The sequence below is a fragment of the Sarcophilus harrisii genome, chromosome 1 (genome assembly GCF_902635505.1).
Source record: "Sarcophilus harrisii chromosome 1, mSarHar1.11, whole genome shotgun sequence".
NCBI lineage: Eukaryota > Metazoa > Chordata > Mammalia > Dasyuromorphia > Dasyuridae > Sarcophilus > Sarcophilus harrisii.
Genome location: NC_045426.1, coordinates 620,433,209 through 620,447,042, shown reverse-complemented (window position 1 = coordinate 620,447,042; position 13,834 = coordinate 620,433,209). Strand labels below are relative to the sequence as shown.

At 33.7% G+C, this 13,834-nt stretch overlaps 1 pseudogene; it reads left to right on the top strand.

The window, feature by feature from the left end:
- The first annotated feature begins 3,942 nt into the window (after positions 1–3,942).
- Positions 3,943–4,365, top strand: LOC111719511 (annotated as a pseudogene).
- Positions 4,366–13,834: the final 9,469 nt, after the last annotated feature.

The following is a 13,834-nucleotide window of genomic DNA, read 5'->3' as shown; positions in this document are numbered from 1 at the left end:
ACAGGAAGCCTAAAATGTAATCATAAGGTGATAATAAAGTGTTAAAGTAATCTGATCTCTTTATAAGGTACAACATCTCTCAGAATAAAAAAAAATGGAATTATATGATTGGCTGAGAAAATAAATGAATCATATCTCTAGGGCTTTAAATAACCTTGGGTGAATTATTCAGTTTGTGTTCAATATTTTGAGAGTTATGAACCAGAAGTTGCATATGAAAACCATTGCAATCAAGTGGGAAAAAAATCTTTATACTTCTCTCCCACATTGGTCATATAACTTTGAAGAATGTCTATTCTACCAGCAGAAGACATAACATGTAGCAAAAATCAGAGGCTTAGTTCAAGCAGGCAAAAAACCAAAGAGACAAAGGAAGAAACAGCATCCCAATAAAAAAGAAGAGAGTCAGACTATGAAGAAAAGATGATCTTGAGCAAGCTAACAATCTACGTAGGAGAGATTTTGCATTCAAGCAAAAGATTAGGACTCTACAAAGAAAGAAAATACTAAAAAGCATCTGAAGTGTTGGGGAATTGCCAAAAATGTACTTACATGTGTATATCACAAGCTCTGTACTCTAAATTTAATTCTACTCTTGCCAGAGACACCATGCATATTTATGGAACAGCATTTTTAAATTTTATGTCCAGGAGACTAGAGGCATAGAGTACTAGGCATGGAGCCAGGCAGTTAGTGAATGATTGGATTTTATTTTCTCATCCTTACATTCTCCTTCAATTTTTGGCCATTTCTGTTTTGGCCAGGAATTTGGAGGATCTTCCCCTTCTAGTTTTATTTATTTATTCATTCATTTATCTGTTTATTGGATTAGGTAAAATAAACTATTTTTGCCTCAATTTGTACCTAGCTTTAATCTATAAATGAGGATGGCTTCAATCAAACTGAGACGTGTTAAACATCTTAGCCTTAAAAAGTTAAGTTTTCCTACTTCATCCAAGCCCATCTCTAATCATTCTTATTTATATAATGGCCACTGAATCCAGATTGCTCTGACGGGGAAAATGAGCTATGTGATTTTGCACAGCCTTCCCTCACTTAAATCTAATTTATTTGCATGCCATGGCATCACTTCCCTGATGTCATAGTCCTCTTTGCAAACAAAGGACCAACAACAATTGGATTGTTTAATCCAATACTATTTAATGTTGTAATTGTTTAGTTTTCCAATTTCCTTCATTTATTTCTTGTGTATTGTTCTTCCTCTTTTAAGTCAGTACTTTGTCCTACAATTATTTTTGCTTACATTAATTCGATATTCATCCTATATACCAGTTTACCCAGACTCTTTAAATAGTAGTCTTTACTTAATACACTATTTTCTCAATTCAGTCCTGATAGTCAGTATCAAAGAAGGAATACCAAGCAACCATTCCAGTGATACAGAGGTAAAAATCCTAGAAGCACAGCATTAATAGTTTGAAGGGTCAGAATATATATTATGGATTGCTTAAGGAAACTAAGGATGTTTAATCTAGAGCAGAGAAGACTTGGGAACATTAGAAAATTAATCCAATCCCTTCATTTTACAAGTGAGCAAACTGAAGTCCATAAAGTCACTTGCCCAATATCACAAAAATAATAAATAGTAGAGTTAGAAATTGCATTTAGATCTTTGTTGTGTGGCTCTAGAAACTAAAACCAAAGCTCTAGTGAAGTTATGGGGAGAAATTTATGGGGAGCATGATTTAAGATTACAAATATCCAAGAATGGAATGGTCTGACATTTAAATAGAGAATTTTCTTTTATTGCTGGTATTCTCATCATTTAGGCAGGTTAATGAATGAATGACCCCTGGTTACTCATGTTATAAAGATTATTGCTTTATATATGGATTAAAGCAATGAATCATTGATCTCCCTTTCAACCCTAAGATTTTAAGGTTCTAGTGTAATCTGTGGCTCAAAGCCTATTTGTGTAGGATTTTCCTCATTGTTGGAGATTCATTATTTAATAGTTTACGTCCATGGGAGAGAGAGAGTTCGCAAGAGATCAAGAGAGAAGAAAGACCTTATTCTTTTTTTTTCCAGTCTTGAGCAAAAAAGACCTGGGACTCCAGATTCTTTTAAAATCTCTGAAGTGAGAGAATGTAAAAAGAAATCTACATATAGGTGATCTAGCACCTCAATCATCTTAATATCTTCAGGTTACTAGATTAGAGAATATGGAGAATTTACCCTTGCATGAGATCTAACTGGAACTTTATCTCTTAGTTGAACTTAAATATCATACTTGTAATGGCATTTTCTGATGTAAATACTCATTTGTATACTTTTGCTGATTTCTATTTCCTACTGTTTTGGATAAATGATATGTGTATTCAATTATGGATTCTCCATTTGGTAGAGAGTAAAGCCTTTGATATATGGTTTGGGATATTTCATTCCTTTTAAATGAATGAGATTAATGATAAGGAGTTCAGATTGATTGAATCTTAAAATTATTTTCCTTAAATTAATAATATTTGGGAGTAGGATATTGAGTAGGTATAATTTTAATCCGGTACTCTTTCCCCTAGGAGATTAGAATGTTCATTCTTTAAACACTTTTTGTCAGAAATGATATTCTCCATTGGGGAAAGTTGAGTGGAGGAGACAAGATAGATAATTAGACAGATAGACATACATACATACAGACAGATAGATAGATATGTATGTATATATATATATGTGTGTGTGTACTTAAACACATACATTCATGTGTACTTCAGACAGATTTTTGTGTCCACACATAAGCTACATAGAAAAGTATGCTCTACTTTATTCAATATGAAGATTAAAAAATGAACATCAGCTGTTTCAGGATCAGCTCAATCAATATAATTAAGGAGGCTTGTATATTGCTTATTTGTTCCTTGGCTCAGGACAGCATGGTTCATTGGCTAAGTCACTTAGGTTTGGTCATGTTAGAAAGCAAGGGTGAAATGATTAGCACTTTGTATTTAGCTTAGAAGTTCAGGATGAGGAAGAGAAAAAATAATAATAATGAGGGAGAAGGGGGATAGAAGAAACCTATGTATAAATTCTAGTTATTTCATGTATGCAGTCATTCTGGTTCTCTAACTGGTTCTCTAACAAATATTCCAGGATGAAGTGAAAAATTTTCTTCTTTAGTAATGTGATAGTCCTTTTAAAATTTTATCTCAAAGATTAGGGCACACTCTTTTGAATATCTTCAATATGTTATTGATTTGCTTCCTTAAAGACTTATTGCCTGCAAATTCTTTTCAAGCTTGTTCTCTGTGAAAAAAATTTGTCCTCTGGAAGATTCTGGAAATATGGTGGAGTAGGTCAGTAAATTTCAAGATCTCCTCATTTATCACATAAACAGGACAAATTTGTGCCTCAGGGCTAACATAGACTAGTGAAAAATCATGAAAACTTGGGGCAGAACAGGGGTCCTCCAGATATAACCTGAGAAGATCAGAAGAAAGACCCCGGCGGTAGGATTAACCAGTATTAAAAGCTAGCTCCACAGAAACACTGCCTGTGGACCATTGGAGAAAGCTGGGGTTGGCTGGAGCCTCAGCAGGAACTACAAAACTTTTACCTCCAGGACAGAGTCAAGGACCTGAGTCCAAGGAAGACTGAGGGAACCCCAACTTATTAGGATCACCAGACCCAGCTATGCTGAAGAGATTTTGTGTTTGGTCAGGAGTAACCAAAACACCCATAAGTGTAGAAGAAGTGGGGCAGGGACACTGGTGGAGGGTAGAGCTCTTGGTTTGGGGTTTCTGGTCAGAAGGGAGAGCTGAAAAGAAGTCAGAGGCACCTTTCCCTCACCCCATGATTAGAAGTGTTTACTACTACTCATTAAATACTACTATAAATAATACTACTCATTAAAAAAATAATAACCAGCACCCTTCTCTGTCTCCTCTGCTCTATTGGCTGCTCTTAGTCTTTGCCCCTCACCCTCTGAGAATGTATGCCTGTAACAAGTTCATCAATACCCCTTCCCTTGTAAAGGAGCAGCTCTCAGTTGCTGAGTAGACTGTTATCTGCAGTAGTGATAAGGTGTCCAGAGGTTCAGACAGATGAGAAACTCAGCATTTTGGCAACATCAGGTCCCTTGATCTTACTTGTGCCCTGATGTAGATTCCAAACCAGCAGCATTTCAAGGGACATTGACACAGCAGCCAGATTAGGGTTGAGACTGCCACTGTGAAAGTGACCGCCTCTGGAGCTGGGATCAGGACTGTGTTTAGAAGTCTCATCATTGGTTAGGTCAGGAATCCTTCTCTGAAGCAGCAAGTGTTTTCTTATGCCATCCTGGGCTTTGACCTGTCTGAGGCCATGGAGCTTTTGTGCCTGATGATGCCCTTCCTCATTCTCTTTGCCATGTGATGGAGTCATTTCTCAACATTTCTGAATGTTCCTCCTCATAGTCCTTCCACACTGAAGTAAAAAAAAAAAAAGCTTCTTGTACTCCCAAAAGTAATATTAAATTACTCTCTGCCCAGACAGAATTTATAGAACTCTAAAAAGAATTTAAAGATCAAATGAGAGATATTGAGGAAAAATGAAAATAAATAAATAAATAAGGCAACCAAGAAAAACAAGAATATTATGAAAAAAATAGTTAACCAAGGAGATACAGCGTCTTAAAAATGAAAATAACTCTGAAAATTTAATTTGGGCAAGGGGAGCCAGTAAAGAATGAAAAAAGAGAACAGAATGTGAAAGTCTTATAATAAAAACAACAGATCTGGAGAACAAATCAAGAAAACAAAATATAAAACTAATTGGACTACCTAAAAGCTGTGACTCAAAAATAACCTTGAAACAATAATGCAAGAAACGATCCAAGAAAATTGCCCTGGAGTGATAGAACATAAGAAGAAAATAGAAATAGAAAAAATCCACTTATCACCACCTCAAAGAGATCCTTTGTGGAAAACAAATAGGAATATTTTTGCCAAATTTTCAAAAACACCAGATCATAGAGAAAATTTTGCAAAAAAAAAAAAAAAAAAAAAAAAAAAAGAAGAAGAAAAAAACAATTCAAATATGCTGGAGCTACAATTAAAATTATACAGGACTTATCAGCAGCCATAATAAAAGACTGCAGGTCCTAGAATCATATCTATTAGCAAACAAAAGAACTAGGCCTGTGGCCAAAAATATCATATCCAGCAAAATTACTGACAATATTGAATGAGAAAAATGTTCATTCAATGGATTTGCAGACTTTCAAGACTTTCTATCAAATAAATCTGAATTCAATAGAAAATTTAAGAGACATTATCAAAGATCAATTTCTTTTTCTTTCAAAAATCAATTTCAAAGAACTTAATATGTACAAATTGTTTATGTTTTTTTTACAATTAAATTTATACCATCTGTTTAAGATTGATATGAACAATAGGATAGCTCAAAAGAAAGATTGGGACATAGTGAAGGTAAAAATAGTAAACATATTATACAAATGAGGTATAGAGGAAGAATAGACACAGAGGTATTAAAGGGGGGAGGAGGGCTCATAGTTCTGAAAAACTATTCACATTGGGAATTGGTTAATAGGCAACTATATATATATATATATATATATATATATATATATATATATTTCATGAAGAGTATAGCATCCTCTAAAACTTTAAAGAAATAAGGAGGGAGAGATGGGTGGAGAGCAAAGTACAGGGTGGGGAGAAAAAACAAGAGAAAGATCCATGGGTAGAGGAAGGTTAAGTAATAGCAAGGCAAGTTAAGGAATATATATTTTTTTAATTATTTGTACTCCAAGAGGTGACAAAGACTCACATAATCATGGGACCAAAAAGAAGGGTCCCCTTGGTCCAATCTCTTTCCAAACAAGAATCTGCTCTTTTATACTTGATAAGTAACCACCAATCTAATCTTTTTTTTTTTTTAAAGTTGAGACCCACTATCCCATGAGGAAAAGTCATTCCATTTCTTGATGGCTCTAGTTGTTCATAAGAGTAAGGTATGCATGCATATTGTCCTCATAAGTTTTATGTGTTCACATGAATCTGTCTAGAGATGACTTACACGACATAAATAAATGTTACAGGGATCTTCTTTGCCAGGACTTCATTGAGAGAAACACTGATTCTAATTAGGAAGAGAGTAGAAAAACTGGGGCCAAGAGGCTGAGCTGTCTGCTCAGAAATCAGGTACAACGTTAGAATTATATAATATTCATACCTCCTAAATAGTGCTAATCTGGGGAAATAATTTTCATTTCAACCTGTGTTCCTGGTCTCTAAGCATTAATGGGACAAGTGAAATCTTAATGACCTTCCAACTAAATATAGTTACACAAAGAACATCATTCATAGTATAGTGAATAATGAATAAATCTGTTTACCTAACATGATAGCAAAGAAAAAGTTATAGAATAGAATATGTCAAACATAGAGGAAGAGAGAGAAGGAGTGAGAAAGGAGGGCAATGAGGAAAAGAGAGAGAGACTCTAGGCTCTAAAAAGAAATCCCTGGAGTCTTAGGAGTCTCTAATGTGCTGTTAGGAATAGGGATGTAATCAATTTTTAACAAGTCTTCTATATCTAAATTTACTCCTTTTTTTGTCACAACAAGGAGCTCTTCTTAAAGAGAATATGAAAATACATATGTTCTCTCAAAAACCAGAAGTTATAGGAGCCCTAAATCTCTTCTCTCTTAAGGTTTCATCAATTCTGTCTATCCATTATTGCTGTCCATCAATGAGAAAAGCCTTATGAAAATAGTTTTGAGCTCCAGGTTATATTTTTCCCTGCCCTGAAACTTTTTGTAATACCTTCCAAAAATCATCCAGAACAAATTTAAAGCATGTATGGGACATACATGGCACTTTAAAACAAAACAGGTAATTTTCTTGACATCCAAGGTAATTAAGGAAAGACACTATTGAAATGAAAAGAAGAGATGCATGTTAACAGAATATGCAATAGATATAATATGATGCAGATTATCACCTGAGTCATGCCTAACACTATATAGTACATAACAATGCACAATTAAAATGCATACATATAAATGGTATACAACAGTTAACCATAAAAGGAGTAAAGCATAGATGCCTAAGACAAATCAAGTTAACCATTTATTAAATATCTATTAGGAGTTAGGCATTATAGTAATTTCTGGAAATAGAAATAGAAATCAAAAGACAATACCTGATTTCAAGGAATTTGTCTTTTAGTGAAGGAAAACAGCACATAAAATGGAGCTAGCTGAAAGGTAGGGAAGAGAAACTGATCAAGTTACTCAGGAGTATTATTAATTCCAGAAGAACCAAGAATGACATTCTGAGAGAAATCAAGTCATTGTTTCAGATGAAAATGGAGAATCTTGGAAAAACCAATCAATTAAAGAGAGATGCTATGAGAGTGGCACTTTCAGAATGTGCTTTACAAGCATGAAAAGTAGTTTCCAAAGAAACAGAGTTTTGGTAGATATTGCAGTAAAGTCCAGGAAAATCAAGCATGCAGCTAACTATAAAATATTCATTATGCTATGAATAATGTTCTTTGTGTAACAATATGAATTGGCTGATGTAAAAAAGATATAACAACTATAATCATTTATGTGCACAAAACAATTAATGGACATTACTACCATATGAATATAGCAGAAAACATGGTCAAACAAGTCTAATTTTGCCTCATATCAACTCTCATTCATTGTTTTTCTTGGATAAAGTAAATCTAACTTTAGGCTGCATTAATAAAGATGGTGTCCTTAATACTATGTTCTATTATACACTCTATATCTCAAGACAGATAATAATGTCAGCTGGGATAAGGAGAAAATGGACTGGTGAAAAGACTTGAGACCACAGTAGATGAAAATTAAATGAATAAAATAGGACTGCTTAACCTCAAGACAAAAAAAAAAAAAAAGATTTATGGGGGACATAGTACCTGCCTTTATGTATTTAAAAAGCTGTCACCCATAAGAGAGATTAGATATGTTCTGTTCATCCCCAAAAGGCAAAACTATGATAAATGTGAGGAAGGGGTAAGTTGAAGAAAATTAGATACTCGTTTAATGTAAGAGAAACATTTTAGCAATCAGATTTTTACCAGGTTTTCCAAGGTTCCTTCAAGTCCCAGCTAAAATCCTACCTTCTACACAAAGCCTTATGATCTTTTTAAATTCTAATACTTTCTCTCTATTAACTATTTCCCATTTATCCTTTATATAGTTTGTATATTATTTATTGTATGTTGTCTACACCATTAGAATATGGGTTAGCCACGGGTAGGGACTGTCTTGCATTTTTATATCCCTTGTGCTTAGCACAATGCTCAATACAATGTGTGTGTGTGTGTGTGTGTGTCTGTGTGTGTCTGTGTGTGTGTATGTTTGTGTCTGTGTATGTATACATTGTTTAAAACATTAAATTATGGTGGAATAATTAGTCAATATATAGATGTTGCAAAAATAAACCAAACAAATCAACAATTGACTGAATATGATGGTTAAATAAAGAATTAAGCTTAACTCTGAATCTAGACAACTAGAAGGATGGCCATGATTTGAGCAGTCATTGATAAGTTCAGAGGTTCCATCCAGCTCTAGGATTTTTTTTTATACTGAGTGACACATCTATAGTGTATATCTTAGTGCCCTTTAAGAAATCTGTAATGTTCTTAAACTCTTGAATAAATAGTTACCAGTAAAACTGGTTTATTGAACCTGTATCCATCAGAACAAAGCAACGTTTTGTTTCAAGAATCTCAATATGTGAATGACTAGTCTGTCATAAAAAGAAAAAAAGAATTGTAGTAAAGGTAGTTAGGATTGTTTTCTAAAGAAACCAGGATTAGAGAACAAAGATGTACAGTCATAAAATTGTATCATTAATACAGAACAATATCATAGGGTTAAAGAAAGAACCAAATAAGCCTTTGATAGATCAGTCACAGGACTGTGGATTTATATATTGAGGGAATCTTAGAACTTGTCAAGGTCAGTCTACTCATGTTAGAGAAGAAGAAACTGAGAAAGAAAAAGGGAAAGTGATATGTCCAAGATCACATAGCCACTAAGCAATGGAACTGATGTATACTTTCATGTCCTCTCAAGCTAAACCTAGCAATTTTCCCATGATGCTACGCGATTTTATGACATTAAAGCAAAAGAAAGGAGATTACATTTTGCTTAACAACTCTGATGATATTTTCTGAATTTGTGACCTTGGACTATACATTTGATCTCTCTGAGTCTCAGTTCCTTTATCTATAAAATGGGGAATACGATCCCAATTGACTTCAAAAGGTCATTGGGGATAAAAAGTGATTTATAAACCTAACAGCTAAATAAACTGAAGTTATTATTACAGCAAACAGGAGTAGTTTTCACCATAATTATACAGAATTTTTGTTCCTTTTTAAAGCTCTCTCTCTCTCTCTCTGTCTGTCTATACATTTAAATATACATATACATGTATATTTAAATAGATAGGTAGATGGATGGATGGATGGATAGATAGACAGATGGAATCAACATAAACTATTTGAAAGTAGAAGCAATTTTATTTTTTAAATATTTTAGGTTATTCATGTACATTTTTTTTTACATTTCCATGTGTGTTGTGTTGGGAGAAAAAAATATGAAAGTACTATGTATTGCTCCACCCATGGTTCTGTCTCTGGAGGCAGATATCATCTTACATCCCAAATTTATTGGAATTGCTTTGGATTACTGAATTGCTGAGAAAAGCCAAATATATCCTAGCCAATCAACATGCAATCTTGATGTTATGTACAATGTCCTCCAGGTTCTGCTTGCTTTAGCAACATTCATTGATGTAAAATTTTCCAGGATTTTCTATAATCATTCTGTTCATCATTTTTTATAGAAAAATAATATTCCACAACTTTCATATACCATATTTCTTCATGTGATCTAATTTACCCCATTTTACCTCCCCTTTCCTCTTCTTCCTGTACAATCCCTTTTTCACCCTTTTATATCTTTTTCATTAATATCAATACAGAGTCAATTTATACCCACAACTTTTGTCTATTTATATCCCCTTTTGGCTACCCTAATAAAAGATATAGTTCTCAAGACTTACAAGTATCCTCTTCTCATGCAGTGATGTAAACAGTTTAACCTTTGAATAATGTTTTTCCCTTTCCTGTTTAGCTTTCTATGTTTCATCTGAGTCCTGTACTAATAACAAATTTTCAGTTTAGTTCTGGTCTTTTCAATACAAATGACTGAACATTTCCTCCTTCAATGAAGACCCAACTCTTCCACTGAAAGATGATTCTCAGCCTCACTGGGTGGATAATTCTTGGTTGTAATCCAAGGTCCTTTGCCTTTTGGTATGGTATTCCAAGACCTCTTTTTCTTTAATGTAGAAGCTGCCAAATCCTGGGTAATCCTGACTATGATTTCTCGATAACTGAATTTTTTCCTGGCATCCTTGTAGCATTTTTTCCCTTGTGATTATAGTTCTGGAGTTTTGCAACAATATTTCTTAGAGTTTTTCTTCTGGGATCTCTTTCAGGGGATGATTGATGGATTCTTCCAATAAATATTTTACCCTCTAGTTGTAGTATATCAGGGTCTTGAAGAATGCTATTCAGGATCTTTTTTTGGTCATGGCCATCAGGTAGGCTAATAATGTTTAAATTGTCTCCCTTGAATCTATTTTCTAGGTCAGCTATTTTTCCAATGAGAAATACATTTTCTTTCATGTATTTAACCCTTTTTAGCTTGTTTTGCTGATTCTTGATGTCTCATAGAGAAACTCATTAGCTTCCATTTACCCTGTTCTGGTTTTTAATGTATGTTTTTTCTTCAGCTAGCTTTTGTATCCCCCTTTCCATTTGATTAATTCTACTTTTAAAGGTGTTGGGTTTTTTTCAGCGATTATTTTTACATTTGACAAATTCTATTTTTTAAGGAATTGATATTTTCAGTGGAATTTTTTTTATTTAACCAAATTTGACCAGTTTTTTTCAGGAAGTTTTTTTTTTCTTTTCCCAAGTTGTTGACTCTTTCTTTCATACTTTCCATTTCTTTTCCACATGTTTCTTCTACCTCTCTTCTTTGATTTTTAAAACCCTTTATCAACTCTTTCAAAAAGGTTAATATATCCCCCTTTGAGGTTTTACATGTGATCATTTTGTCCTCTTCTGAATTGGTGTTTTGGTCTCTGTCACCATAGTAGCTTTCTAAGATTAAGATTCTTTTCTATTTCTCACTCATTTTCTTTATTTATTAGCCTATTTCATGACTTTTAAAGGTAAGCTCTGCTTCTGGGACATAGTGTGCATTTCTTGAGCAACTTTGAACCTTGGCTTTAAGTACAGGAGTTTTTTTTTTTTAATATTTGGTATCTTGATCATAGCTCTGGGAGTATTCTGGTCTAGCCCCACTGTTTTGCCTGGTTTTCCAGGCTGGCATTTTTTTTCTCAGTGCTGGGCCTAGAGGTTATCCCATTATTCTGCTCTGCTACTATTTCATGGAGTTAGGACCAAGGGTCTCTTCTGTTAATCTGCTGTCATTAAGACTCTCCCACTGGTTTTCTTAAAGACATATGATCTGGGCTATGCTTCCCTTTTACTGCATGCAAACTGAGCTTTCTTGAAGTCCTTCTAACGTACCTTGAGCTGGAAAAATTGTTGTATTCCATCTCTTTGTAGGCTGTCATTGCAGATTCTGTTCAGAGACTTGGTTTCATGAGGCTTTTGAGGGAAACTGGTAAAATGGGAGACTTTGAGCAGCTTCCTGGCTTCACATTGCCATCTTGACCCTAGTCACCATTTTCTAGAAGCAATATTATTTTTATCTTCCTATCTCAAGTATTCAGAACAACATCCTGAACACAATAGATAGAAAATAAGAATTGATTGGTTAATAGATTGATAAAAAAGATAGATTATCAGTGTCTAGGAATACAAGCAGATGGAGCTTGGGACCTGGAATCAGAAAGAACTAAATTTGAACCACTCTCTACCAGAAGCACTTTTTAATTAACTGTGTAAATGTGAACAATGGACTTCTCTCAGTCTCAATTCTTGCATTTGTAAAATATGGCTAAAATAGCAATTTTCTCTTCAGGATTATTTTGAAAATCAGATGAGCTAAGATAAGACATTGAACATTGCAAACCCTAAAGTGCAATGTCACCCTCCTCTTCTTTATTACATTATGATGTTGATGATGATGTTGTGATTCCCTCTTACAAACAGATAAAAATACAAATTCTTAGTCCAAATCATTTATAACTTACTATTTGATGTCCTACAGACAATATGCTGTTCTCTGATTTTTTCTATTCTTTCTCATCTTTAAGGATTCACACAAATTGTTTCCTATGCCTAAAATGTACTCTTTCCACATCTATGCCTTTTGAAATTCTTCTCTTTCTGGATTATTTCAGAGAGGCTTGGAGAGACTTACATGAACTGATGCTAAGTGAAATGAACAGAACAAGAAGATCATTATAACTGGCAACAAGAAGACTATACAATGATCAATTCTGATGGACTTGGCTCTCTTCAACATTGAGATTATTCAAACCAGTTCCATTTGTGCAGTGATGAAGAGAGCCATCTACACCCAGAGAGAGAACCATGGGAACAGAGTTTGGAACACAACATAGCATTCTCACCCTTTCTGTTATTTGCTTGCATTTTGTTTTCTTTTTCAGTTTTTCTTTTTCTTCCTTCTTGATCTGATTTTTCTTGTGCAACAAGATAACTATATAAATATGTATACATATATTGGATTTAACATGCATTTCAACATATTTCACATGTATTGAAGTACCTGCCAGCTAGGGGAGGGGATTGGGGAATGGAGGGGAAAATTTGGAACAAAAGATTTTGCAAATGTCAATGTTGGAAAAATTATCCATGTATGTGCTTTGTAAATAAAAAGCTTTAAGAAAAAAAATAATACTGGGACAGCATTCTTCTATTGGTCTTTGTCATATTGTCAAAAAGGTAGCATTCAGAATGGAAAGTGATATCATAGGGAGACAATTAGCCAACAATTGCCCAAAGCTAGTTTGTGGGAAATAGTAGTAGTATTAGTACAATAAAGCAGTAGCTGTATTAGGTATGGGTGGTGGTGATAGTGGTGATGGTGGTGGTGGGTGTTGGTGTAGTTAGTAGTAAATATCTTGGTAGTAACAAGATGATGACAATGGTGATGGTGGTGATTATGATGATGGTGATGAGAATATTGCTGTCACTTATATGAAGTGCTAGGATTTTACAAATCACTATTAAGAAGGGATACATATTAAATATTATGCAAATCATGATTTAAAAATTAAAAAAAAATTAATAAAATTTAACTTTGTGTCTTCTACATATAAAAAAAAAGAAATTCTCTTTCTTTAAAAGCCAACTCAGGAGCCACCTCCTCTTTGAAACATGCGTTGATCTCCCACTAAAAGTATTCTATTTATTTTTCTGAAAGTACTTTGTCCATTTTCTCCACATTTTGGTGTCCATCCACACTGGCATTATAGCTCAGATTATACTTTCTTATATATTAGTGTTATTAGTTTAAGAATCATTAAAATAATTGATTTTTATGTGTATATAAATTTAAATTTAGTTATATGAATCAAATGTTTATTAAGTATTCATTATGTATATAGCACTGGTTTAAGCACTGGAAATGAAATGGTGAAAACAAATTCCTGCAGGAAAAAATATATTATACAGGCTTATATTCAATTACAAGGGAAATAACATATATATGAAAATATAATGTATGTTTTGTGAAAAACTCACAAAGGTATTCCCATAGCCCAAAAGGTGCCCTTTATTGATGTGAAAAAACTCACAGATTAGTAAAAATGATTTCTTAACAGAGGA